The 27,289-nt window shown below is 38.4% G+C and overlaps 1 protein-coding gene across 1 annotated transcript in view; it reads left to right on the top strand.

Moving 5' to 3' along the window:
• LOC140760111 (telomerase reverse transcriptase) overlaps positions 1-18,779 on the top strand; it is a 75,815-nt gene extending 57,036 nt beyond the window's left edge. Inside the window, exons 13-15 of the transcript XR_012104333.1 lie at positions 230-1,332; positions 17,456-17,555; positions 18,703-18,779. The gene's annotated coding sequence lies outside the window, so the exon portion shown is untranslated. The remainder of the gene's footprint in view (positions 1-229; positions 1,333-17,455; positions 17,556-18,702) is intronic.
• Positions 18,780-27,289: the final 8,510 nt, after the last annotated feature.

Below are 27,289 nucleotides of genomic sequence, written 5' to 3'. Positions count from 1 at the left end.
ATTCCTAGTCTCGAAAATGTTCTTTATGTTAAGGGCTTGAAAACAAATCTACTGAGCATCAGTCAATTTTGTGATGAAGATTATGAGGTAAAATTCTCCAAAAATGATTGTACTATTCTAGATCATGATGGTAATGTTATATGTTATTGATCTAAAACATCTGATAATTGCTATGTTGTTGGAACTTCACATAAACTGAAATGTAACAGTGCCTCTTTCGACATTGCAGATCTTTGGCATCAACGTCTTCGACATGTGAATCACAAGGAATTATTTACTCTGTCCAAACATGAAGTGGTAAGAGGAATACCTAAGATGAAAGAAATGTCAAAAAGAGTGTGCGGTTCGTGTCAAATTGGAAAACAAATTTGTATCTCACACAAGAAGGTAAATGCAGCTACCACTGACTGTGTGCTACAATTAGTTCACATGGACTTGATGGGACCAACAAAAACTGAAAGTCTTGGAGGTAAACGCTATATATTCTTAATGGTCGATGATTACTCCAGATATACTTGGGTTGCCTTTCTACGTGAGAAGTCTGAAACCTTTGAAGTTTTTAAATCACTATGCTTAAAATTGCAGAATGAAAAATCTACAACCCTAGTTAGGATTCGTTCTGATCATGGTAGAGAATTTGAAAATGAAAATTTTTCTATATTTTGCGATTCTTTTGGTATTCAACATGAGTTTTCAGCTCTTATAACTCCACAACAGAACGGGATTATTGAAAGAAAAAACCGAGTTGTGCAGGAAATGACTAGGGTTATGCTTCACGCTAAAAAGGTTACTCCAAGGTTTTGGGCAGAGGCGGTCAATACAGCGGTACATGTGATAAATCATGTTTATCTAAGACCAGGTACAAAAATGACTGCTTATGAAATCTGGAAAGGTAAGAAACCTAGTGTTAAATATTTTTGAGTTTTTGGTAGTAAATGTTATATCTTGCGTGATCGAAAATATTTGACTAAATTTGACACTAGATGTAGCGAAGCCATCTTCTTGGGGTATTCGAATAATAGTAGAGCCTACAGAGTATTTAATCTTGACACTTCTACTGTTATGGAATCTGCTAATGTTATGATAGATGAATCCACGACTGACTTAACTGAAACTACTCATATTTCTGTTTCTGCAGATACATATTACGAAGAAATAGGAAAGGAGCTTGATCTAGAAATTGAGAATCATGACGAGGACAAAGTTGAAATGAACAAAAATGACTGCAACGTACCGGAACCATTTGCCAGAGTAAAATCAAATCATCCACTGTCACAAGTGATCGGAGACGTGAATGAACCAATTAAGACAAGATGACAAATCCAAAGTGAGGTATCATTTACTTGTTATACATCTTCTTTTGAACCTAAAAATGTGAAGGAAGCATTGTTAGACGATTCTTGGGTTAATGCTATGCATGAGAAATTAGAGCAATTTTCTAGGAATGATGTTTGGTATTTAGTTCCTAGACCTAGGAATGTGAACGTCATTGGAACAAAATGGATTTACAAGAATAAAAGTGATGAACATGGCAATATAGTTCGAAATAAAGCCATACTAGTAGCATAGGGATACACTAAGGTTGAGGATATAGATTTTGATGAGACATTTGCTCTTGTTGCTAGATTAGAGTCTATTCGTATACTGCTTGCCATTGCTTGTCATTTAAAATTTAAATTGTTTTAAATGGATGTTAAAAGTGCTTTCTTGAATGGTATCCTGAATGAAGATGTTTATGTCGAACAACCTAAGGGTTTCGAAGATCAAAAATTTCCTTCTCATGTTTATAAATTGAAAAAGGTTCTTTACGGGCTAAAACAAGCTCCAAGAGCTTGGTATGAGAAGTTGACCACCTTTTTAGTGGATGCGGGGTTCACTCGAGGGAGAGTGGATAAGACATTATTCATTAGACGTGAAAACAAGAGTTTAGTTGTGGCACAAATATATGTGGATGACATTGTTTTCGGGGCGACGAGTCAATTATTAGCTAAGGAGTTTGCAAATCTCATGCACAGTCATTTTGAGATGAGCATGATGGGTGAGTTGAAGTTCTTTTTAGGGTTTCAAATTACTCAATTGAAGAGAGGGATTTTTATCGCTCAAACCATGTATGCTAAGGATCTTGTGACTAAATTTGGTTTAGAAAATGCAAAACATGCTAGAACTCCTATGAGTACGACTACCAAACTAGGTAAGGACATATCAGGAAAAAGTGTTGATCAGACACTATATAGGAGTATGATTGGTAGCCTTTTATACTTAATTGCTAGTAGACCTGACATTGCATTTAGTGTCGGTGTGTGTGCTAGGTTTCAGTCTGAACCTAAGGAGTCACATTTGTTTGCTGTGAAACGTATAATAAAATATGTCAGTGGCACAGTTGATTTAGGTATCTGGTTTACTTATGACTCGGGTGCTATCATATCGGGATACACGGATTCTGATTGGGCAGGTTCATGTGATGATAGAAAAAGTACTTCAGGTGGATGTTTTTATGTTGGAAACAATCTGGTTGCTTGACATAGTAAGAAACAAATATCGATATCTTTATCTACTGCAAAGGCTGAGTACATTGCAGTAGGGAGTTGTTGTTCTCAATTACTATGGATGAAACAGATAGTCAAGGATTATGGCATTGAACAAGATACTATGGTGCTTTATTGTGATAACATGAGTGCTATTAATATATCGAAAAATCCTGTTCAACACTCGCGTACAAAACATATTGATATCCGACATCATTTTATACGCGAGTTAGTTGAAGAAAAAACAACAGCACTAGAACATGTTGAGACGGAGAAACAGTTGGGTGATTTGTTTACAAAACCTTTGGATTTACAGAGATTTGAGTATCTTCGTACTTCTTTAGGGATTTGTGCTTTGGACTGATTTTATTGGGATTTGTGTTCTTTTTAGTTTGCGAGTTTCTTTCGTTTCGTTTTTTTTAGGTTTTCTTTTGAAATTTTCTTTGATTTTAGTTTCAGATTTGCCGAGAGTTTTTGTCATAAAAAAAAATTGATGCACTCCTAGATTCAATAATATACTCTTGACATAAAAATATGATTTTTCTCTTGATTATGAGTTATTATAGTCAATTATGTCATCTTGTAGTATATTGTATCAATTTTGATTTTGTCACTCCCTCGACTTCTATTATAATGAAACTAAATTTTAATGCACTTATAACGTATGTGTATTCTTGAGTGAGCATGATATCATAAATTATTTTTTTAAATAGCTCACTATTAACCTTCATTTGCACAATTTGACCTCATGCTTAGTCATCAAAAATTTATTCATAAAAGATCAATGAAAAGGGGTACAATGAGTTAGTGTGAAAGTCGTCTTGTTTAGAGTCCAGTTTGACTCAGTACATTATTTGTAAATTTTAAAAAAAAATGACATGTGAATTTCTTTTTGCACATTGTTGATTTGTACTACAAGAAAAGGACTACCTACTCATGTGTGAAAGCTATCATTGCACCTATATGTTTCAGTAAAAAAAAATATACAGGAAAAATTCCTGTTATGTTATGGAGAATAAGTCAAAAAGTGCAAAATTTCAATACTAAGTCGGTTTGACTACTGTGTAGCATCATTGTTTATATAGGAAAGTTTGTTTAAGAAGATTGGTACATGTTATCTATGCTCATCTTGCATATGCATATCGTTATGATCAATCAAGATTAATTTAATTTTGAGTGATGCATTCGAATTGATTATAATATGCTTTTGATGATTTGATTGATCTATATATGACTTATTTCATTTGATTATCATATTCTATGTCTTGAATATATTTTGAAATTCTAGAAGTGCATCTCCAAAAAGATTTTTGATTTGTTTTTAGTTTAAATTAAAAAAAAGGGCGTTCGAACGCAGATTTTTGAGTTCGAACGCTATGACTGGCGCGTTCGAACGCGTAGACTGGTGCGTTCGAACGCACTCGTGGGTTCTTTAAATACTGCATCTGAACCCAAGGGTTTCATCTTCCATTTTCCAAACCCTAAAAACCCTTCATTTTCTCCTTCTCAAATCTTCAAGATCTTGGTGTTTTTCATCGAATTTTTCACTTCAAATCCTTGTAGAGGGTAGTTCTCCTCCGGATCTAGCGTCTTTCGACCAAATCTTTGAGTTTTTCTTCACTTTTGCAAGGTATGATCATCCATCATTTTTCCTATTTTTTATTCAATAAACATGCTTGATCTTGATTGATTTTGTGCGTTTTCACGTTTTGATCACGTTAATGTTAACACCTTGATGTTTCTTGTGAGATTGAACGTGATATCTTTGAGTTTTCAAGAGAAAGATGGGTTCCATTTAGGGCCTTCATGGTTTCTAAAATTTTTTTGGAATTCATGCTATTTTTTTGTTTGCTTTGGGCATGTATTGAATCTTGCAACTTGTTTCTTTCTCAAGAATGCCTAAACAAGCGACAGTGACCAAGAAACCAAGGCCGCCTTCGTCACCGTCTTCGGCTCCAAAATTTTCTTCATCAACGGCTGCCGGGCGCTACAAACATAATTTTGGCACTCATCCTGTTATCTGTGAAAGACCCGTGGTTATTTCTGATTTTTCTGAATTAGGGATTGAACAGATCTTTACTGAGCGTGGATGGTTATCTGTGTGTCGGATGAGTGGGACTGCTTATGTGGAAGTTGTTCGGGAATTTTTTAGTAATGCCACGGTTTTAGATCACTATATACGTTCTACTGTTCGTGGTGTGTCTGTATACTTGGACTCAGATGTTATTCGTGTTGAACTTCGTCTTCCTGATGGTGAGTTCCAGTATCCAACGTCTGCTCCACTTCCTGATGTCAATGAATATGCTGGTACTGTATTGATCAAAGGGGAACGTTGGAAGGGAAACATGATGCCGCATGCGAAGCTGACATCCGTGGCTCGCATGCTTCACCTTTTTTGTCTGTACAATGTCACCCCCAAGACTCGACATTCCAGTATTAGTCTGGATCGTGCATTCCTTCTTCATGCGATGTTATCTGGCATCTCTATTGATTTGGCTGCCGTGATTTATGATTCGATTCTTACAGCTGCACAGAAAGAAGCACCTCGTGAGGGGTTACCGTTTGGCATCTTTATTACAAATTTGTGCACTCAGAGTGGGGTGCGTGTGGATGTTTCGGAACCTTCCCTTACTTCGCAAAAACTTTGGATCGGATTACTCTTAAGCGGAGTCAAGCTCACACCCAGTCGTCTCCTCTCAAGCCGTCGTCCTCTTCCGCCGCTGGTCGTTCATCGCACCTCGACAGTTCTGATGATAGCTCTGACGATGACTCATCTCACACTGAGGGGGAGTTACCACAGTACTCTGACCGTTCGATCAGCTTAGTACTCAAGTGCAGGATCTCCATTCGGCAGTGAATGATTTACGAACTGAGCAAGCTCGTCAAGGGATTGTACTTGACTCTGTGTTGACGATTCTTCATCGTCAGTTTCCTCCTAGTTCCTAGTTTTTGGCATTTGTGTCAAAAAGGGGGAGAGTGTCTAGGTGTCTAAGTGTGTAGGGGGAGTATGGGCATAGGGGGAGTTTATTACAGTCGGAGTTTATGAGAGTCTTTAGATTTATAACTTTGCTTGAGGTAACTATGAACTTTGTCTGTGAATTTTGTCTGCTTAAGTACTTTTGAACTTATGCTCCATTGATAACTTGTGTTTGGATTGTTTATTCATTTCAAGTTATTTTCACTTGATCTTGGATTGGTATATGTTGATTTGTAGGGATTGATGTGCAAAATATTCTAGACTTGTTGATTGCTCAGTTTGAAGTCTTTGTAATATCTTGTAACCTAGGTGTTTTGTCACAAATTGCCAAAGTGGGAGATTGTTAGGTTTTTATTTATTGGCAATTGTGTACAAAATATTCTAAGTGTATTTTTTCATGTATATGAGCTTTACACAAGTCTAGAATATCTCTGATTTGAAGAATTGCAAGATTAGTGGAGAAAAGCTGTTGAGTTCACTGCATTCACAAACGCGTTCGAACGCGGGTACTGCGTTCACACAAATAGAGAGCCGCGTTCACAAACGCATTCGAACGCAGGTACTGCGTTCACACAGATCGAGAGCAGCGTTCACAAACGCGTTCGAACGCAGCTACTGCGTTCACACAGACCGAGAGCAGCGTTCACAAACGTGTTCGAACGCGGTACTGCGTTCACACAGACCGAGAGCAGCGTTCACAAACGCGTTCGAACGCAACCTGAAGAATTCAAGCTGTCGTGTTCGAACGCACTTGGGCCCGTTCGAACGCACCTGAGATTAAGTCAGGCTGTTCGAACGCACCGGGGCCGCGTTCGAACGCACCGGGGCCGCGTTCGAACGCACCTATGAAGTTTGCAATTTATTGGATTTTCGTGAGTACGGATAAGACTTGGATTTGGCTCTATCTTGGAGATCATATATAAGGATTGTGTTGCCCCAACTCTAGGGTAGTTGAAGAAGATTATTGAAGGAGACTTTTTGAGGCTACATCGGTTCTTCAACGAACAAGGTTCCACTCATCTACAAGAATTTAATCTTTCGTCTTAAGGGCTATCTAGACGAAAGATCAATCTCGAGGGCCACTGAGGTTGGACTTCAATCACGAGAAGCAGTGAATCGTGGGTTCTAGCGAGCAAGACTGAGAGGAACAAAGTCATTTGGATCGACGGGTTGTTTTGTGAGTCAGTCTTGTAACTACTACTATCATAGTGATTGGTTTTGATCCGAGTTTGGATCCGTGGTTTTTTTCCCGTTTGGGTTTTCCACGTTAAAATCTTGGTGTTCATCTCTATTTTCATTTTTAATACTTCTTCTGACTTTTACTTAAGCGAAAGAACGATATCATTGCCTAAAGGTTAGATACATACGTGTGTCTAGGGGTTTTTTCAATTTTGACAATATTTTTTACTACTCTCATTTTGCAAATGTGTCTCTGATTAAAATTGGTGCAAAAGTCTTACGCATCACCTATGTAAATTCTATGCATCGCCGATATAAAATATGTGTTTTAATATTAGACAAAGTACCATTAATAATGGTGAAAAAGTCTTACATATCACCTATATAAATTATGCAGATTGCTTATACAAAATGTGTGCTTCAAAATTAGACAAGTTACGCATTTATAATGATGAAAAAGTCTTGTCTATCATCTATGTAAACCGACGAAATTTTTTTTTCAAGTATTAAAATATAAAGCTGTATATAAAGGCCAAATATAAACAAAATAAAATTTAAGATAAAAAATATCATCCTTAGGCTTCTTCTCCACACAATAAAGAAGTAAGGCAATAGTGGAAGATTGCATATATTTTAGTATCTAACAATCATATTAGTAAATATAGTAAAAATATGCACGTCATTTATCTAAAGTATTTTCAAAGACTATACAAAATATGAATAGAAATTTTAGCCAAGGAATCATCTATGGAACTTATACACTCCAATTTTAACCAAGGTATGCACTAAGATATAAAAAAAAAATCACGAATCGCCTACTTATTATATATGCATCACTTATGTAATATGTACGCATTGTATATGCAAATTGTACGCTCGAATTTTAACTAAAGTACGCAACGAGAGTTCCAAAAAAATTGTCCTGAATTGTTTGTGCAATATGTATGCATCGCCTATGCAAATTATACGCTCCAATTTTAACTAAGGTACACATCGAGATTTCTGAAAAAATATCATGCATCATTTATGTAATATGTACACATCACTTATACAAATTGTACACTCCAATTTTAATCAAGGTACGCTTCTAGATTTTTAAAAAAATGCCATGCATCACCTATGCAAATTGTACGCTCTAATTTTAATTAAGGTACATATCAAGATATTTAAAAAAATGCCAGGCATCGTTTATGTAATATGTATGTATCACCTATACAAATTCTACGCTCCAATTTTAACTAATGTATGCATCAATTTCCAAAAATATGTCATGCATCACCTTATCTCCTTGGTGTCTAGCAAAGAAACCTAATAATGATATTTTTATCTTAAATTTTTAATTCCTTAACATTTGGCCTTTATATATAGCTATATATTTTATTACTTGAAAGATTTTTTCTCCAATTTACACAAGTGATAACAAGACTTCGTCATCATTACAAATGTACACATTGCTTAATTTTGAAGTGCGCATTTTGTATAAGCAGTGTGCATAATTTACCTAGGTGTAAGATTTTTTAACCATTATCAATGCATACCTTGCCTAATTTTGAAACTCATATTTTGTATAGGGCGTGTGCAGAATGATGCGAACTGGATCATATTGGATCACATCAAAGGGAGATTGGGCTCAATGGATTGAGTCTAATTATCTTATTTGGTTATTTGGTTTAGTTAGAGTCTTATTATGAACTAATTAATAATATCATCTTATACGAATAGGCAAAACTGTGGTGTATTTGTCTTACAATATGAGGATTGCATACAACAACGTTCACAGTGTGATTTTCACTAGCAAGATATTATGAAAATCAGGATAAAGTTAGCAGCTGAGATCGTCTATGATGGGTTGGTGCGTAGAGGAGGCAGTAGTTAGAAGTTATAAAACATACCATGTAATTGAAATGTAATTGCCATATTTATGATGTAATATTAATGGTGTAACATACTCAGTGATGGTTGATTGTTATTACAGTTAGTTTGTAGGATTGTGTTGTTATGACTGTTTTATATTATTGATGACTTTAGTGATGATTTATGGTGTAACATGCTTAATGATGGTTAAAAATGTTTAAAAAATTGATACAAATTCCAGTGATAATTTATTGTTATTCCAATGATGATTTATTATTCTTGTGGTGTTATGATTTATGGTGCTCGGTGATAATTTTAGTTCTTTGCTCTAAATTTTTCTTTTACTTTCTAGAAGATGAATGTATTCAATTTGTCAAATAGACGCAGACTTTTAATTTGGGTCATGATATTGTGTTGTTTTTAAATTTTTTGTTGCTATGGGGCAATCTAATTTGTCCAATCTCAGTGCATTAATTTCTGAAAGATAAGTGCATTATATTTTACTTTTCTGTTAGTTGTTTTTTAATTTCTATTAGATGAGTGCATTTAGTTTGTTAAATAGATGTAAACTTTTAATTTGGGACATGATATTGTGTTGTTATTAAATTTTTTATTGCTAAAAGGGAGTGGATGCAGATTTCTGTAATCTAGTTTGTCCAATCTTAGTGCATTAATTTCTGAAAGATGAGTGTGATACGATCTCTCCTAAGGCTCAGGTTCGATCTCTTCCAATTCTCTGATCTGAACTAGATTTGGCACGGAACTTTGTAATAAGATATCCAAAGATTCCGTCATTGGATTGACGTGAAATTTGGATATGTTGTATCCCCAGAAAAGAGCTTTCCAACAAATCAAGTTTCAGGTGAATCGGATGTGGCGATTTCAAGATATCGTCCGATTAGTGGATGAATGTCAGGGTGGTCTGATCAGGATCCGTGGATGAAGGCACGAGATCGTAGCTGATGGTGGTTGGAGGCGGACCGACATTTGTGGGGTGGCACCGGTGAAAAGTGGTGATGGAAAGGTTATGGTTGATGGAAGGGTTAGGGCAAGTGTTGGATAGATTGGAAGAAGGGGGAGGAGAGGGCCGCCCCTAAAGGTCTAGGGTGATTGGCTTGTCGAGGGAGGTTAGAAGCGGCGTCGCCGGGGATTGAGAGAACGAGAGCGAAGAAAATGAAGGAGGCAAGGCAAAACTCAATTCTTCAATAATAATCTCTGGTTGCCATCCACATCCCTTTTAGAGGCTAACCAAACAACTCAAAATTAACCCTAAACAATACAATTTCGCCAACCGCGTTCGAACGCACCGAGTTCGCTCTTATCTAGATTTGCGAATGCGATGCAAGCATTTGAACGCATAATCGAACGCGCCTATTTCCCACTTCTTTGGATTTGCGAACGCGATGCAGGCGTTCACAGTGTGTTCGAACGCACAATGCACACTCTCACAACTACGTTCACAACCGCGTTCACAACCGCGTTCGAACACACTCTACCTGCATTCGAACGCGACTTACAAAAAACTTATTTTCTTAGAAATTAAATATTCAAATAAGAAACAAAGACACTCGTAAAGTGTATCCATGCTCGAGACGACATCGGTGAAGTCCGAATCGTACCAATCCACCACGCTTCCACAACCTTCTCCTCAAGGTTTGAAATTTGGGAAGCGATCCATGATATCTGACTCTAGCTCTCATGTAGACTCGTCAGTAGGTTTGCCTAGCCACTCAATCATTACTTCAGTCTCCAATTTGGATCCATGGCGTCTTCTCTTGCGGCCTAAGACTCAGACCGGTTCAGTTGGGCCGTCTTCTTCCATTAGTTCGGGTAAGGCCGAACCCACCACATGGTTATGCCCAATCTGGGCCTTCAATGCCGATACATGGAAGACCGGATGTATCCTGGTTCCCTCAGGTACGTCCAACAGGTAAGCTACTGGACCGATTCATTGTAGCACTCGGTACGGACCATAGTACTTGTAACCCAACTTCTGGTTCAAAATTGGCCTCAATATGGATTGCCAGTACGGTTGAGCTCGAACGAACACCCATTGATCCACCTCAAACTCTCACTCACGCCGGCCTTTGTCATGAGTCTGCTTCATGCAGTTTTGGGCTGTTGCTAAGTGCATCTTGAGCCGTCTCAAAGTTTCATCTCGATCAACAAGTTCCAAGTCAAGCTCGGTCCTATCCGCCGCCGCAAGTCTATTGTAGGCACACAAGACAGGGAGAGTGCGACCATAAAACGCTTCAAAGGGGGTCATCCTCAATTGAGCTTGGATACTTGTACTCCTACTGGCCCAAGGTGGAATTTGGGTCCGTCTACATTGAGTCCACTTAGTCTTGGGTGGTCGAACCAATTGACTCAATGTCAGTTTAGTAATAGAAATCTGGTGCATCCGATTGCGCTCGGGAGGTCGAGTTAGATGTAGTTGGTGGATCCAGATTAGGTCCTCCTAGTGACTCAAGTTAGGTTCAACTAGCCGAACTGATTGTTGGTTGTGCTCATAATCGTTCTGCCCATCCATGGATTAGGATCCAAGTCAAATGTATCTTGGTATAAGCAAACTCGTCTTAAGTCAAGTAGAGGGTTTCTGATCATGTCCCTTATTTGACTTAACTGAGTCCCGAAGTTCAGAGATGACTCACACTCAACTTGACCCCTTTGGCTCATAGGTCCAACCCAGCTCATGTCTAGCAATTCCACCTAGTCAAACCCAACCATGTAACCATCTTGAAATTCTAACCACTTAGGGTTTTCAAAAAAATTTGAAACCCCTAATATTTCTCCCATAATTTCATCTCCATTAGCCGTTGCCATAGGAGTTGCCTTGGCACGTGGCAGCCTTGGCTGAGTAGTGACCACCTCCAGTAGTTGCTTTAGCAGGGTTCCCGATGGTGTGGTGGCAGTCGGCGGCGATGGAAGGCCGAAGTTGGCCCAAAAAATGAAATCTTCATCTCCTTCTTCTCTGTCCTATCACAGCCATGGCAAGGAGCCTTCGGCCGTCTAGAATATGAAAATAGTTGCCGGTGAGGTCCCTCTTGGGGTGGTGGCGGTTGACTACTGTGGAAGGCTAAGGTTGACCAAAACAAAATCTTCATCTCCATCTTCTTCACTTAGTCGCAGCCATGGCAAGAAGCTTTCGGCCGTCTGGGTGAGAAAAGCAGCAGCCTGCAAGGTCTTTACGGGGCTGTCAGCGGTCGGTGGTGCCATGGGTGGAAGATCGCGGCCTTCTCCTTTAAGTTGTAGCTTGGCAGGGAGCTGCAACGTCATCATTAGTGACGACGCTGTCGCGGTCGACTGTCGATTGACCGAGGAGAATGGTGGAAGGTTGCTGGAGGCCATATGCGATTTCTTCCTAGTTGCTGACTCGCCGTGGTTGCAAAGGGAGGTGGTGAAAGGCGGCCCAAGTGTCGGAGCTCACGGTTCTGGATCATCTCCCTCACCACTAATGAGGATTCCTGATGAGGGATATCTAGCGACCATGCGTGGTCTTCCTCCATTCAATAGTGGTTCGCACGGTTGTCGACTCATCGAAGAACTTCGTTCTGATGTCAAAAGAACATTCCCAACCGTTGAGCTCGCCGGAGGAAATTGCTGCCTTGAAGCTGGACTCTTTGCCATTTTTGCAGGATCGGGAAGGGTGTAGCCAGCCTTTCACGGTTTGTCGATGAGGTCTCCGGTGCATGGGAAGATGTGGAGGTTCTGAGGACTACTACAATGGTTGAGGATCCCATTATAGCCGGTGGTGGTTCGTTGTGGCTAACCATGGGTCAGGGTGTTGAAGCTCGATCTTGCTGTATAGCCGAACTCTCCCATTGTGGGGAATGGGGAGGCCGTGGAGGATGTTGGGTATGCTGCGGAGGGCTCCCCATGCTGCCTTGCGATTGCCATGCTTGTTGAAGAAGGTTTCGGCCACGCCTGTATTTCCCAAATCATCTCCATCATTATTTGGTTGTTGATGGCCATTTGTTCGGAAGGAGACCCCAACACGGCTTGAACACTAGGTTCTTCCATATTCCAATTAGATCGGGCGGTTCCGTGGGTGGAAGTCCCTACAACCATTTCCCTCTCCTCTATTGGGAGAATCTCTTCTTCCTCGTCTCACCGTGCAGCCATGGCTCTGGTTGTCGTTATAGGAAGCGCGTGTCTGAGGAATGGTGGCTCTGATACCAAGCTTGATACAATCTCCCCTTAGGCTAAGGTTCGATCTCTTCCAATTCTCTGATCTGAACTAGATCAGGCACAGAACTTTGTAATAAGATACCGAAAGATGCCACCGTCGGATTGATGTGAAATTTGGATATGTTGTAGCCCTAAAAAAGATCTTTCCAACAAATCAAGTTTCAGGTGAATGAGATGTGGGAATCTCGAGATATCATCTGATTAGTGGACGAACGTCAGGGTGGTCTGATCAGGATCCGTGGATGGAGGCACAAGATCCTAGGTGATGGTGGTTGGACGCGGACCGACGTTTGTGGGATGGCACGGGTGAAAAGTGGTGATGGAAAGGTTATGGTTGATGGAAGGGTTAGGGTATGTGTTGGATAGATTGGAAGAAGGGGGAGGAGAGGGCTGCCTCTAAGGGTCTAAGGTGATTGGTCGGTCGAGGGAGGTTAGAAGTGGCGTCGCCAGGGATTGAGAGAACGAGAGCGAAGAAGACGAAGGAAGCAAGGCAAAACTCAATTCTTCAATAATAATCTCTGGTTGCCATCCACATCCCTTTTAGAAGCTAACCAAACAACTCAAAATTAACCCTAAATAATACAATTTCACCGACCGCGTCCGACCGCGTTCAAACGCACCGAGTTTGCTCTTCTCTGGATTTGCAAACGCGATGCAGGCATTCGAACGTTTGATCGAACGCGCCTATTTCCCACTTCTCTGGATTTGCGAACGCGATGCAGGCGTTCACAGTGCGTTCGAACGGACAATGCACACTCTCACAACCACGTTCACAACCGCGTTCGAATGCACTCCACCCGCGTTCGAACACGACTTACAGAAAGCTTATCTTTTTGGAAATTAAACATTAAAACAAGAAACAAAGACACTCCTAAAGTGTACCCATGCTCGAGACGACATCGGTGAAGTCCGAATCGTATCAGAGTGCAGTATATTTTGGTCTTCTGTAGATTATTTTTTAATTTCTGTAAGATGAGTGCATTCAGTTTGTTAAACAGATGCAAATCTTTTAATTTGTCTAGATATGTGTTAGATGGATAGTATAGTGATATTATTTGTTTTCTTTTAAATCTCGATGTGTACATTTGTTAAAATTAGAGCGTATATTTTGCATAGGCATCGTACAAACAACATAGGTGATGCATGACATTTGTTTTTGAAATCTTGATGCGTACATTTGTTAAAATTAGAGCGTACATTTTGCATAGGCTGTACAAATAACATAGAAGATGCGTGACATTGTTTTTAATATCTCAATACGTACGTTTATTAAAATTAGAGCGTACATTTTGCATAGGCTGTACAAATAACATAGGAGATGCATGACATTTTTTTTAATATCTCAATACGTACATTTGTTAAAATTAGAGCGTACATTTTGCATAGGTGATGCGTACAAATAACATATATGATATGTAACGTTTCTTTTTTAAATCTTAATGCATACATTGTTTAACATTAGAGCGTACATTTTGCATTGGCGATGCGTATATATAACTTAGGCAATGTGTGGCATTTTTTTAAATCTCGATGAGTACCTTCTTAAAAACTGGAGCTGTAATGTGTACAAATTACATAAGTGATGCTTGTAATTTACATATCCCACATATTTGTGTTTTAAAATTTGTGATTATTAATTTATCATAATGATGGACTTCTATTTCTATTTAATATCATGTTAATTTTTTTATTAGTAATTTTTTATTTCTTGGTAAAAATAGTAAGAGTTTCTTTATTTAGATTTTGATGCTTACCTTAGCTAAAATTTCTGTCCAAGTATTGTATAATCTTTGAGAGTACTTTACATAGGTGATATGCATGATTTTGTAATAGGTTTAGATGCATATCTAGTTAATATGATTGTGTTAGATTGTAAAATATATGCAATCTTCCGCTGTCACCTTATCTCCTTAGTATCTAGCAAAGAAATTAAGGATGATATTTTTTATCTTAAATTTATTTTCTTAACATTTGGCCATTATATACAGCTACATATTTTAATACCTAAAATTTTTTTTCGTCAATTTACATAGGTGATGGGCAAGAATTTTTCATCATGATAAATGCGTACCTCACCTAATTCCGAACCACACCTTTTATATAGATGATGCACATAAATTACATAGGTGATGCGTGGGCCTTTTTTTTTTTAAATCCTGATGCGTACATTGTTTAAAACTAGAGCGTATTTATTGCATAGATGATGAGTATAAATAACATAGGTAATGCGTGGCATTTTTTTACATCCTAATGCATGTTTTCTTGAAACTTGAAGCGTACATTGTGCATAGGTGATGCGTACAAATTACATAAGTGATGTGTGATATTTTTTTTAAGTCTCGATGCTTACTTTTTTTAAAATTGGAGCGTATATTTTGCATAGCAATGTGTACAAATTACATAAGTGATACGTGACAATTTTTTAAAGTCTCGATGCTTACCTTTTTTAAAATTGGAGCGTATATTTTGCATAAGCAATGCGTACAAATTACATAAGTGATGCATGATATTTTTTTTAAAAGTCTCGATGCTTACCTTCTTTTAAATTGGAGCGTACATTTTTCATATGCAATGCGTACAAATTATATAAGTGATGCATGATATTTTTGTTTAAATTCTCAATTCTTACCTTCTTTAAAAATTAGAGTGTACATTTTGTATATGCGATGTATACAAATTACCTAGATGATGCGTGACGTTTTCTAAATCTCAATGCATACCTTGTTGAAATTGGAGCATATATTTTGAATTGGCGATACACACAAATTATATAGTTGATGCGTGCATTTGTTTATTTAGATTTTGATGTTTACCTTAGCTAAAATTACATAGCTGTTTACCAATTTTAATCAGAGACACCTTTGCATAATTAGAAGAAAATATTGACAAAATGATATGCAAATGTTGACAATATTTACATGGGTGATACTTCAAACATTTCTTTCTTTACAAAATATTGACAAAATATGAAAGTGTGACTATGTCAATCCTTGAACGGGTGTAGTTTAGCTGCAACTTCTTTTATTATGTCCATTTCCATGACAAATTGAATGTTGTTTCTATTTTTTCTTGTTGTTATTAGTTTGAGCCTCGCCAACTGATGGTCGCCTCTTTTTCTGTCTACGTCCAACCTTAACCTTTACTGTAGAGGGAAGAACTGAACAATCAAGAGTATCATCTTTAGGCCAAAATTTTTTTGATGTGGTAGCTGCATAATCTGAATAAGTGATTCTAAATAAATCTGTAGTGAACCATTTATCACAATAATCATATTCTGAAAGTGACCTGAATCCGGTAGCAGCAAGGGCATGCTCGCATGGAAAACCAAGTACCTTCCATGCATTACATGTGCATTCCCTCTTTTCTAGATTGACTACATCAGCCTTTTCAATATCTGTCACCTGAAATTCAAGCATGTTGGATGGCTTTACTGCATGTCTTCCTCTTTCTCTTGCATTCATTATTATTTTTTCTACTCATGTTGTCAGCATAGTATTCATCTTTGTTGCAACATTATGACACTTCCCAAAATATGCTGCTACCATGTTGTATAAGAAAACATTTTACTCCTTTGAAAAATCCATTACTGTAATAACCCAAGTACCAAAAAAAAAAATTTAGTTGGGCACGACACGACCGGCCACGTTGTGGCCGACCTCGTGCCCAGCATGCGTTACATGCTGTGGTAGTGGTGGAGGTGCCACACACCTCCACCAAGCCACTCTTCTCCACGTCGCATCGACGTGTGGAGGTGGGACCGAGCCCATCGGCTACTCCGCCACCGCCACATGACCACCCCGATCTATCTCTCTCTATATAATTTTCTCCTTCCTCTCCTCTCATTCTCTTGATCTCTCTCTCTCTAACTCTCCCTCTCTCACTCCCTTTAGTTCCCCAGCAGCCACCGACCACCGAGAAGAGCCGCCATAGGCCTTCTACCCGCCAGTGAGTCTCTCTCCTTTCTTTTCTCTCTCTCTCTCTCTATCCCTCTCTCTTTCTTTAGTTCTTACCATTTCCTCTCGAGGCCGCCGGAGGATTGAGCCACCGGCGAGGATGGTCGTTGAGTGGCCACCAGTGGTCGTACCCCTCCCCTACGGCCCAACCCCCTTCCCCTTTCCTTCTTCTTCTTCTTCTTCTTCTTCTTCTTCTTCTTCTTCTTCTTCTTCTTCTTCTTCTTCTTCTTCTTCTTCTTCTTCTTCTTCTCCTCCCTTTCTTTTCTCCCCTCGGCCCAGCACCTGCTGTGTTAAGGTGCTAGGCTGAGCCCAACATTGTGTATAGTTTTTTTAATTATTGATTACTATTTTAAATTATATTTGATTATGTTATTAGTTATTTAACTAGTGTAGTTAATCCAATGTATTTAATTCATATGAATTAAATCTAATTATATCATGGTTACTAAATAAATCTAATTATATTAGGTTTAGCAAAATACCTGCAACATAAATTACTATATTAATCCTAGCTAGGTATAGTAATTATTAGAGTTATGTACATATATTCATATGTAATTATTTGCATTAATTCTTATTTCCTTAATTATCAAAGAGAATAATAGACAGATAATTATGTTTTATATGCATTATTAGATAATATAATTATGGTTATAAATAACAAAACATATATATAGGAATTAAGAGTATATGATATGATTACAACGAGAAATTTTCTTCTAGTCAAGTTAGTTCTAATTAGTGGAAAGACTGACATTATATGTTATAAATAATTTCAGATTCTGACCCTCCTGTTCAAGACCCCGTGGACCTAGCTATCGAGGACTAATTATTGTTGTAACAATGTGAATGAGTGGCTGTTTGGTAATTACAGTTGTGGTGAGTAGTTTTATCCTCTAGACGTCTTTCTCAAATTAGGATATAATATATAATTATGTATATGCATGTTTTGGCCTCCAGCATGATTATATAACCTTATCTAGAGATAATTTCAATCGAGCATATTTTATCATGCATTTGATTAGACTAATCTGGGATATGAGTATGCTAATAACATATAAAGATGATTAGAGATGATTATATTGTTACGATTTTATGTCGAGATGATCTCTAGCATGAGTATGCATGTGATAGACTAGCAGGGATATGTATATGTTATATATATGGTTAGAGACTGCATTTATTTTCCTCTTGACTTCCTTACCACCTAAATTCTTAATATGCATGACTTGTTATAGTACTGGATATATACACATGATCTATCATATAAAATGAAATGCATAAATCTCATTAATAGAAAAGTTAATAGAAAAAGCATGTGGGTACCCGAGTAGCGCTAGGGTTAAGGGTGTCTGGAGTGATAATTATGGTCGCTGATATGCGATATCTCATGGCCCACGTCCGAGGCCAGTTGAGTTTGTGCGCATAGACAATCGGAACTTGCCATTTGCTAAGGCATGTGTGTGGCGAGTTACTCTCATGTGATTCTATTAACTAGTGGGGTACCGATCTGGATGGATTTTGATAATCCCTTAGCGTATGGCAGGGTATGCTTTGAGCTTACGGGCATGATGTTGAGACTGAGTACTAGGTGTTGACTGTGCACAGTGGTCTAGTATGATGGTATTATAACGAGATATCGGTAATGATTGTGATACTGAGAATTGCATACATTTATCGAGTAATTATCATGCTTTAGATACCATTGCATTTGACATCATGACATGGTCGACATGCATCATATGCGTTATATTTGATAGTGGTACAATAATAGTATGACATGGATTTATATATTGTCGAGAGGTTGTGTTCTTGATCGGTTATAACATGATATCTATTATAAATCTGAAATTATCGAGGACTTGCTTATATGTTTATTTATAGCATGATGCTTCTTTCTGATTCATATTATTCAGTACATGATTTACTCTTTTATTTTTCTTGGCATCACTAATTTAGAGTAAGGTCTATTCACTGAGTCTTTAGTTTATGACTCTCTTTGTTTTCTCCTTTCAAAAAACCACAGTGAACAAGTGGAACAGGATACTCCCTTAGAGGTCTTGCTAGTGTGTGAAGAGTAAAGTGTAGTTAGTGTCATATGCTAGATGCATTATGTTATATGATATATCTATTGACATATTTCAAAGTGTCTTTATCCTTGTCTTATATTTTAACAGGTGGCTTTGTACTTGTATAATTATGTATATACCACTATTGTGTATATGTAATAGTAAAATGCTCTTGATGATATCTTGTAGCCTATGTGAGACCCTATTAGGGTTATTTGTATGTTGTTGACAGTCTGACTTAAGTTATTCTTAGTTTAGATGTTGTGGAGAAAATTATGATGTTAAGGATAAAATTATGATGTTGAGGATAAAATTATGATGTTGATACATATTTATTTGATTGTCGGCAACTAACCAAGTTGCAAGGTGCCTTGCACATGCCATGTGGGCTCATGCCATGCACATGTTTAGGGTTTGGGTGTTACAATTATAACTCTCTGCAATATTAGTTGTAATAATGTTATATTTATGTCTAGGAAAACAATGATTTGCCCATCTTTCCTTTGGAATTCTTTCAATATATTTATAATGCTCCACGTAAAACTCCTTTAACATATCCATATGACTTGTAAATTTAGAATGTATAAAAGCACGAGCAGCAGCCCAAAATTGATTATAAGGTACATAATTTTTTGGAGCATCTAGAAGATTTCTTGAAAGATTTTTTATATTGCATTATTCAACCCCTTTTGTCGGTCAAACATAATTGTAAGTTCTGGAATTAGTGAAATGCAATCATGAAGGTGTGTAAGAAACCAAGTCTAAGAGTTTTCATTCTCTCTTGATTACAGCAAAACAAATAGGAAACATGTGATTATCACCATCCACTGCAGTTGCAGTTAACAATGACTCTGTATATTTGCCTGTGAGAAATGTACTATCAATAGCAAAAAATGGACGCATGTTACCCTTGAATGCCCTTAAACAAGCTCCAAAAACCCCCAAAAATCTATGAAAGTGACCCTCTAACTCATATTTTAGTGCACATATGTTTATTGGGTCTCTCAATGTTAACTCCCTCATGTATGGAATTAGTAAATTATACGACTCGTCAAAGTTTCCGCAGACTTCCTCAATTGCCTTTACCCATAAACGGTATGTTTTCTAATAGGATATACATATGCCATACATTGTTTATATAAATGTTTGAATTGACTTCAGTCTTAGTTCTTCATTTCAACAATTTGCTCTCGAACTTTATTCAAAATGAAATCAGTTGTCATTTATCTATGACCTTGACTAACTATCGGTTTATTGCATGTGTGCTTATCAATAAACTTTTTAATCTCAAAAACTGCAACTCCATTCAATTTTCTTGCCATTATCATCCATGGGCAATCTAGGGAGCTATGTCGAGCCTTTACTTTAAAGTACTTACATTTTATAGGTTAAAATTCAAATTGATGTGTGAGTGCATGAACTTGGAAGCATGGTTCAAATCAGCTATCCCATGAAAGCATTGTCCAATGTGTAATTCTAAGACGGGCATATGAGTATCAATCTATTTCAGGAGTATTAAAGTTAATAATAAATTCATCAACAAAATCCTCAAATGTTTCTTTTAATGATGCATTTGCTGCAACTATAGTTACCCCTTCTTTAAAGCCCATGATCAACTTATTATGTGTTGAGTAGGTGGTCAATTTTCAGAAACAATGTCTTCTACTGCTCCGTAATTTTCTATTTTGTCATCCCTAGAGGGTGGTCCACCTTCACAAACAATGCCTTCTACTGCTCCATAATTATCAATTTATTCATCTATAGGGACATAGACATTTGCGAAAGATAATTCAACATCTCTTATTTTCTCTAAACTTTGTTTTAGAATATCAGACCTAAAATAAAATAATATACATTATTACTTGCTTAAAAAGAATATCTTAGAATCAACGACAAAATATAAAAATCAAGATTAGGCTTTTAAATGTGTTCATTTTTTATATTAGATACACACTTTTTTATGACAAAATGCACACTACTTACATAAGATATGTGCACAAAGTTTCATAAATTATATGTATTTAATTGTAAGAAGATGTGTATCTATCATTGTACGGAATTGAAGTCATTTGCATAACAACTATCTAATTTTCTAAAAATCAAGATTATGCTTTTAAATTCGTTCATTTTTTATACTGGGTACACACTTTTTTTTATGAAATATACATTACTTACTTAAGGGATGCACACAAAGTTTCATAAATTATGTGTATTTAGTTGTAAGAAAATGTGTATTTGTCATTGTAGGAAATAGAAGAGTCATTTGCATAACAACTCTCTAATTTTCTAAATATCAACAATGGGTCCTTTTGCACATCTCTTATGTAATTTATATGTATTTTATGACAAACAAATGTGCATCTAGTATATGAAATAAACGTATTTAATTTTAAGACCCCAAACTGTTCATTACTAAAAATAACGGTGTTTTTCTACAAATTAATAGTCTCACATAGACACAACATAGTACGCATTATATATATGCATCTTCTTACAATTAAATACACATAATTAATACATTGAAGACTTTTAAAATCTATACATTAAAGACTTTTAAAATCTACGTGCTTACATTGCATCTGATCTCTAGATTGTTTTTCAGAATACTTTAATCACCGGAAAACATGATGAACAGTGAACAAGATGAAAGAGATGTTTAATGGAGAAGCTATCTTGTAGGATCGCCAAATGACATTTTAGAGGAGAAATGGTATTTGAATTTGATACATTTAGTTAGGGTCTTTTCTTATTGCATTACTTATGTATTTTTAATAAAATAAATTTTCTGTAGGTCGCGTTCGAACGCGGTTGAGGGCGCGTTCGAACGCATTTGCGAACACCTGCATCAGGTTTGCAAATATAGAGAACGTGAAATGCGCGTTTGAACGGCTGCATCGCATTCGCATCGATAGAGAATGCCTTTTGTGTGTTCGAACGCAATCAGGCGCATTCGAACGCGATCGATAGGAATCATAGAATTAGGGTCAATAATTGTTATTTTAGCTTATTGGCTAGCCTCTATAAAGGTTTGGATGGCAGCCAAAATCATTATACTATTAGATTATTGGTTTCTTGCCTCCTATATTTTCTCTATTCTCTCTACCCTAATCTCTCTCCTCCCTCTTCACCAACCTACCACCTCTACCATTGGCAAAGTCTCTCCTAACTTCTAATCTCCCTCGTCTGTCGAGTCCTCCCTCTTCCTTGGGATCTTAACCACTTCTTCCCCTTCATCTTTATCCCTTAAACAACATCAACCACCTACATTATCATCCATAACCCTAACACCCACTCCACCCGTCACCACCACATTATCCGCACTAAATCGTAATTTCATCCCAGTTGTAATTCAAATCTATGAAAGGCTTAAATACAAAAAATGTAGACTAGAGAATTATGGATCGATTCCACTTAGTTTAGTAATTTTATGACTATGGGAGAATATTTGGTGAATATTTTCTCTTAGTTGTGCGGACTACTACTACGATAAATTCAAATCTTGAAGGAATCATTCCGTAGCCTATCATCAGTATCAGAGCTAGGCAAACCTTAGACCTCTATTAATGGTTGAAATAAGGAAGATGACTTCGACAAGTAGACCAATGGAGAGCACACTAACAAGGGAAGACTCAACCCTAACCGTGAGGCTGATTCTTTTGGAGCGACCACGGTAGGATCGAGTCAACCAACGTCCATGGGTGTGAACATGGGCTTGTCGGATGAACTTAGGGGCATATTCCAAACATTGCTGCATAGGGTTGACGTAGTGCAAAATGATCATAATGCTTTAAAGAAATATGTCATGAATCGATTGGCTTCGTTATCTCCTCGATGAAGATTAGTGCCTCAAGAAGGACCAGCGGTGGGACCACACCGAACCGATACCCCACAGGTCCAGGTGCAACATGTTAGTGTCAATGATCCTCTTTTACCAATGCTTACACATCATCCTCCACCTCCGTTACAAAACCCAAGACTGGTTGTGGTGGAACCCGAGAGGCGAGCAGCACTAGTGTACTTCATCGATGAGGAGGATTGGCACTTTGAGGATGAAGTTGATCCCTTCCGAGATGGTGATGGATGTGCTCGAGGATTTAGAGAAAGAGATCAACAAGCACATAGGTTCAGACCTGAACCAAGGATCTTTCGCGAACCCGACAATGCTATTCGAGGGAGGACTACACGCTTGGATTTTCCAAAATTCCAAGGTGGTGATCTGACGGATTGGGTGTTTCAAGTGGAACAATACATTGATTGTCAAGGGACAGTGGAGGATGCAAAGGTCTAGATGGCAAGCTTTCACCTCTAAGGAACGGCATTGCATTGGTATTGGTCGGTTATTCGTGGTGGAGGATTTATCGGTTGTGCTGACTTTTGTAGAAGGATTACACGTAGATTTGGGACAGTGGCATATAAAGATTTTTTTGCCACATTAAGCAAGATGGTTTAGAGGATGACCGTTTTGGAGTATCAAGCTGAATTTAAAAGAGTTAGTAGTTATTGTGAGCCACCTTGGCCCGAACTGATATTGATGAGCACATTCATTTCAAGGCTGCGGGAGGAGATACAGGTGGATGTTCGTGCTCTTTGTCCTACCACTCTTGAGGAGGCCTTTGAGAAGGCCGTGAGGATGGAGCAAAAGCATAAGGCTCTCAAGATGGCAGCGAAAAAAAGTTGGGGCAACCAAGATGGGCAATTTGCGCCTAGAACGTCTGCTGGAAATTCTGCGAGTTCAAAGACAGCGACTGCAAGTACTAAACCACGACCACCTTTGAGACCTTTCGATGTTAGAGGAGGCACAAGACTCCATTCGAACTCTCACACCTGCCCAGGTGGAGGAGCGAAGAGCGAAGGGCCTTTACTTTCGATGCGACGAATGTTTCACCCCCGATCATCGGTGTTCTAAACCGATCGGGAGTGTGATGCTCATTGACGGTCTCGAGGACGACGATGAGGTTGTTGGTGATGGAGAGTGTTCAGAGGAGGTCCATGAGGAGGCCGTTGAGGGTACTTCCGCGCCAAGGATGTTACGGGTAGACAGACTCATTAGAAAGCATTGTATGCACATCCTCATCGATTCCGGGAGTACACACAACTTTCTAGATGAGAGGTTAGTGAGGAGATTGGTCTTGGATGCTGAACCGACTATGGGGCTTGACGTTGCTATTGGAGACGGCACAAGGCTTAAGGCGGAGAGCTTGTGGCGCTGGGTCAGTATACGGGTGCAAGGACACAACATCATTATGGACTTGTTCACGTTGGTGCTATGAGAAGTGGACATTGTCCTTGGCACTCAGTGGTTACAAAGCTTGAGACCCATCACTTTTGATTTTTGGAGCATGTAGATAAAATTTAAACAAGGAAACAAAGATGTGCGGCTTGATGGTATTCGATCTCTACCGATTCCTGCGATGCAGTTGATGGTGGGGCTACCATGTGTGAGTGATTTTACTTATCTTCTTCAGTTAGGACCAGCAGGAGACTCTCAAATGAGTCCAGATACTACCATCAAGTTGTCTAATTTATTAGACAAATTTGTTGGACTGTTTGAAGAACCAAAGGAGTTGCCACTAATGAGCACAGTGGACCATCACATAGAGATTGTACCCGGGGCTGCACCAGCGAATGTGAGTCCATATTGGTATCCATATGTGCAAAAGGAAGTTATCTCTAAGATAATAGCTGAGATGTTAGAGCAAGGCCTCATTCAACCAAGTCATAACTCTTACTCATCGTCCGTGCTATTGGTGTGAAAGAAGGATGAGATATTACATTTTTGTGTCGACTATCGGGCACTAAACGCTATTACCGTCAAGGACCGGTATCCCATTCCGGTTATAGAGGAGCTGCTGGATGAGCTTGCAAGGGCGACCATATTCAGCAAGCTTGACTTGAGAACTGAGTATCATCAAATTAGAGTTCACCTGGCAGATGTCCACAAAACTGCATTTCGGACTCCAGACGAGCACTAGGAGTTTCAAGTGATGCCCTTTGGTCTCACCAATGCTCCAGCTACTTTTCAAGGCCTCATGAATGATATTTTTCGGTCTCTACTACGAAGGTATGTCTTGGTATTCTTTGACGACATTTTCGTGTATAGCATGACTGAATTGGAGCATTGGCGACATTTGGAGGATGTGCTGGATTTGTTAAAGCAAAACCAGCTGAAAATTAATAAGTCCAAGTGCCTATGGGGAGTACCACAAGTGGAGTATTTAGGCCACATCATCTCAGCGGAAGGTGTAGTGGCGAATCCTCAAAAGGTGGCATGCATGACCGCTTGGCCTATTCCTACTACCATAATAGGATTGCGAGGATTCTTGGGGCTGACCGAATATTATCGCCGCTTCATCGCCGGGTATGGCAAGATCACTGCTCTTCTCACTTCTTTGTTGAAGAAGGGCATCTTTAGATGGACGAATGAAGCCACTACAACTTTTGAAAAACTGAAAGTAGCAACGATGATGGCTCCCGTTCTAGCGCTACCGAACTTTACCGAAGAGTTCATTGTGGAATGTGATGCGTCGGGAGTTGGCATAAAAGTTGTACTAATGCAAGGAGGATGTCCCATACCTTTTCTTAGTAAGGCTTTATCACAAAATCTCAGCAATTATCGACAAATGAGAGAGATTTTGGCAATTCTACATGCAGTGACAAAGTGGAGGCCTTATCGGTAGGCAATTCATTATCTGAACCGATCAAAGGAGCCTTCCATACTTTAGGGGATAGGCGTATACACACTCCGGATGCACTATCATACCAACCCGATACCGCCGAGCTTGCAGTCTATTCTTCTCCTACTTTTCCTGTAACACCCCTACCCGGCAGAGGCACGTGCACTCGTGGCGTACGCAATAGGACGAGTGGGACCCGTCATGCATAGATATACTCCTGTGTACATATAATCATGACATCATCAAATAATACATGCTAACATATTTATGCTTACATAATACAACACTAAATAAATCATATCATCAACCAAATAAATCTGTTAACATATGAATATCCAAGTCCACAATAATATACACTAGACCACTACCTAATCTAGCAGGACTCACACAGGCCACAACAACCCATCAAGATACAACTAAACAACTAATACCCGAGGTGCACTATAATCTGACATGTACTATACAAATCATCGCCTGATACAATAAAGTACAAATATAACAAACAACGATATAACTCAATTTCTATACAAACTATCATCTATACCGTCTCGCACCTATGGCTCACCTCATCAATCTAAAATATCTTTTCGGGATATCTTAAGTCGCTATCACGTACCACATATCTGAGAGGGTTAGACAAGAAATAAAGAGAGTCATGAGCAAAAGGCTCAGTGAATAGACCTTACTCTGAATCAGTATGCCAAACAAAAAGTAAATCATGTACTGAATAATATGAATCATAAATAGCATCATGTCATGAATGAGTATATGAATGTGTCCTCAATAATAAATAAATGAAAGGTAAATAATATGTCATAACTGATAAAAGTATATAATCCTCGATAATGAATAAACAAATCTCCATGTTATACTATCATCATAACTATCTCTCAAATATGACACATGATGCATGCCGACTACGACCATACTATGATATTAAATACAACCATATATGATGTATATTGACCACTTGATAATCAGATAATCAGATAATCAGATAAAAATAAAATCATATGCATTTCTCAACATCTCAGTCATCAATGTCATCTATGTATATCATCATACTAGACCACTGTGTATAGTTAACACTTGGTATCCGGTCTCAACATCATATCTGAAGGCTTAGAGCATACTCCGCCACCAGCAAGAGTATCTCAAATATAACCATACCCCACCACCCGCTAGGTTATCAACATCCATCCACACCGGGTACCCTCCGAGCTGATAGAAACTTTGTGAAGATAACTCGCCACATATGCCCTAGCGAATGACATGTGTCCGAATGTCTGCTGCGCACATAGACTAACGACCTCAAACGTAAGGCCAATAGGATCGTGACTATGTCGAGCAATCAATCATCTCCAGGCACGCCCTAACCCTCGCGCCCACTCAAGTATCCTCACGCTTTCTATCAACTATCCTATCAATCACATTTCCTGCTTTCATTCTAAATGACAAATTATATGCATATATTCAGTACGATAACAAGTCAATACATAATAGCAATTTAGGTGGAATAGGAATCAAGAGAAAAAATGATGCAATATAGTCTCTAACCATGTAGCCAATACATGCATAACCATGCTAATCTATTACCTACATACTCATGCTACAAATCAATTGGACATAAAATTATAACAGTATAATCATTGGTGTGAGCAAGAGAGAGATAGAGATAGAGAGGGGGGAAAGGAGCTCACCGACGCTCGCAGAGGTGGCGACGGTGGTTTCCAAGGACGACGACGACGGTGGTTTCCAAGGACGGCGATGACGGTGATAGGCCGGCCTCGATGAGGGAGAGAGAGAGAGAGACCAAGAGAGAGAGCGAGAGAAAGAGGGATATAGAGGGAGAAAGAGAGGCAGTTGAGGG

The sequence above is a fragment of the Typha angustifolia genome, chromosome 5, assembly GCF_048772165.1.
Source record: "Typha angustifolia cultivar Huaian chromosome 5, ASM4877216v1, whole genome shotgun sequence".
NCBI lineage: Eukaryota > Viridiplantae > Streptophyta > Magnoliopsida > Poales > Typhaceae > Typha > Typha angustifolia.
This window is presented reverse-complemented; position numbering and strand designations above follow the sequence as displayed.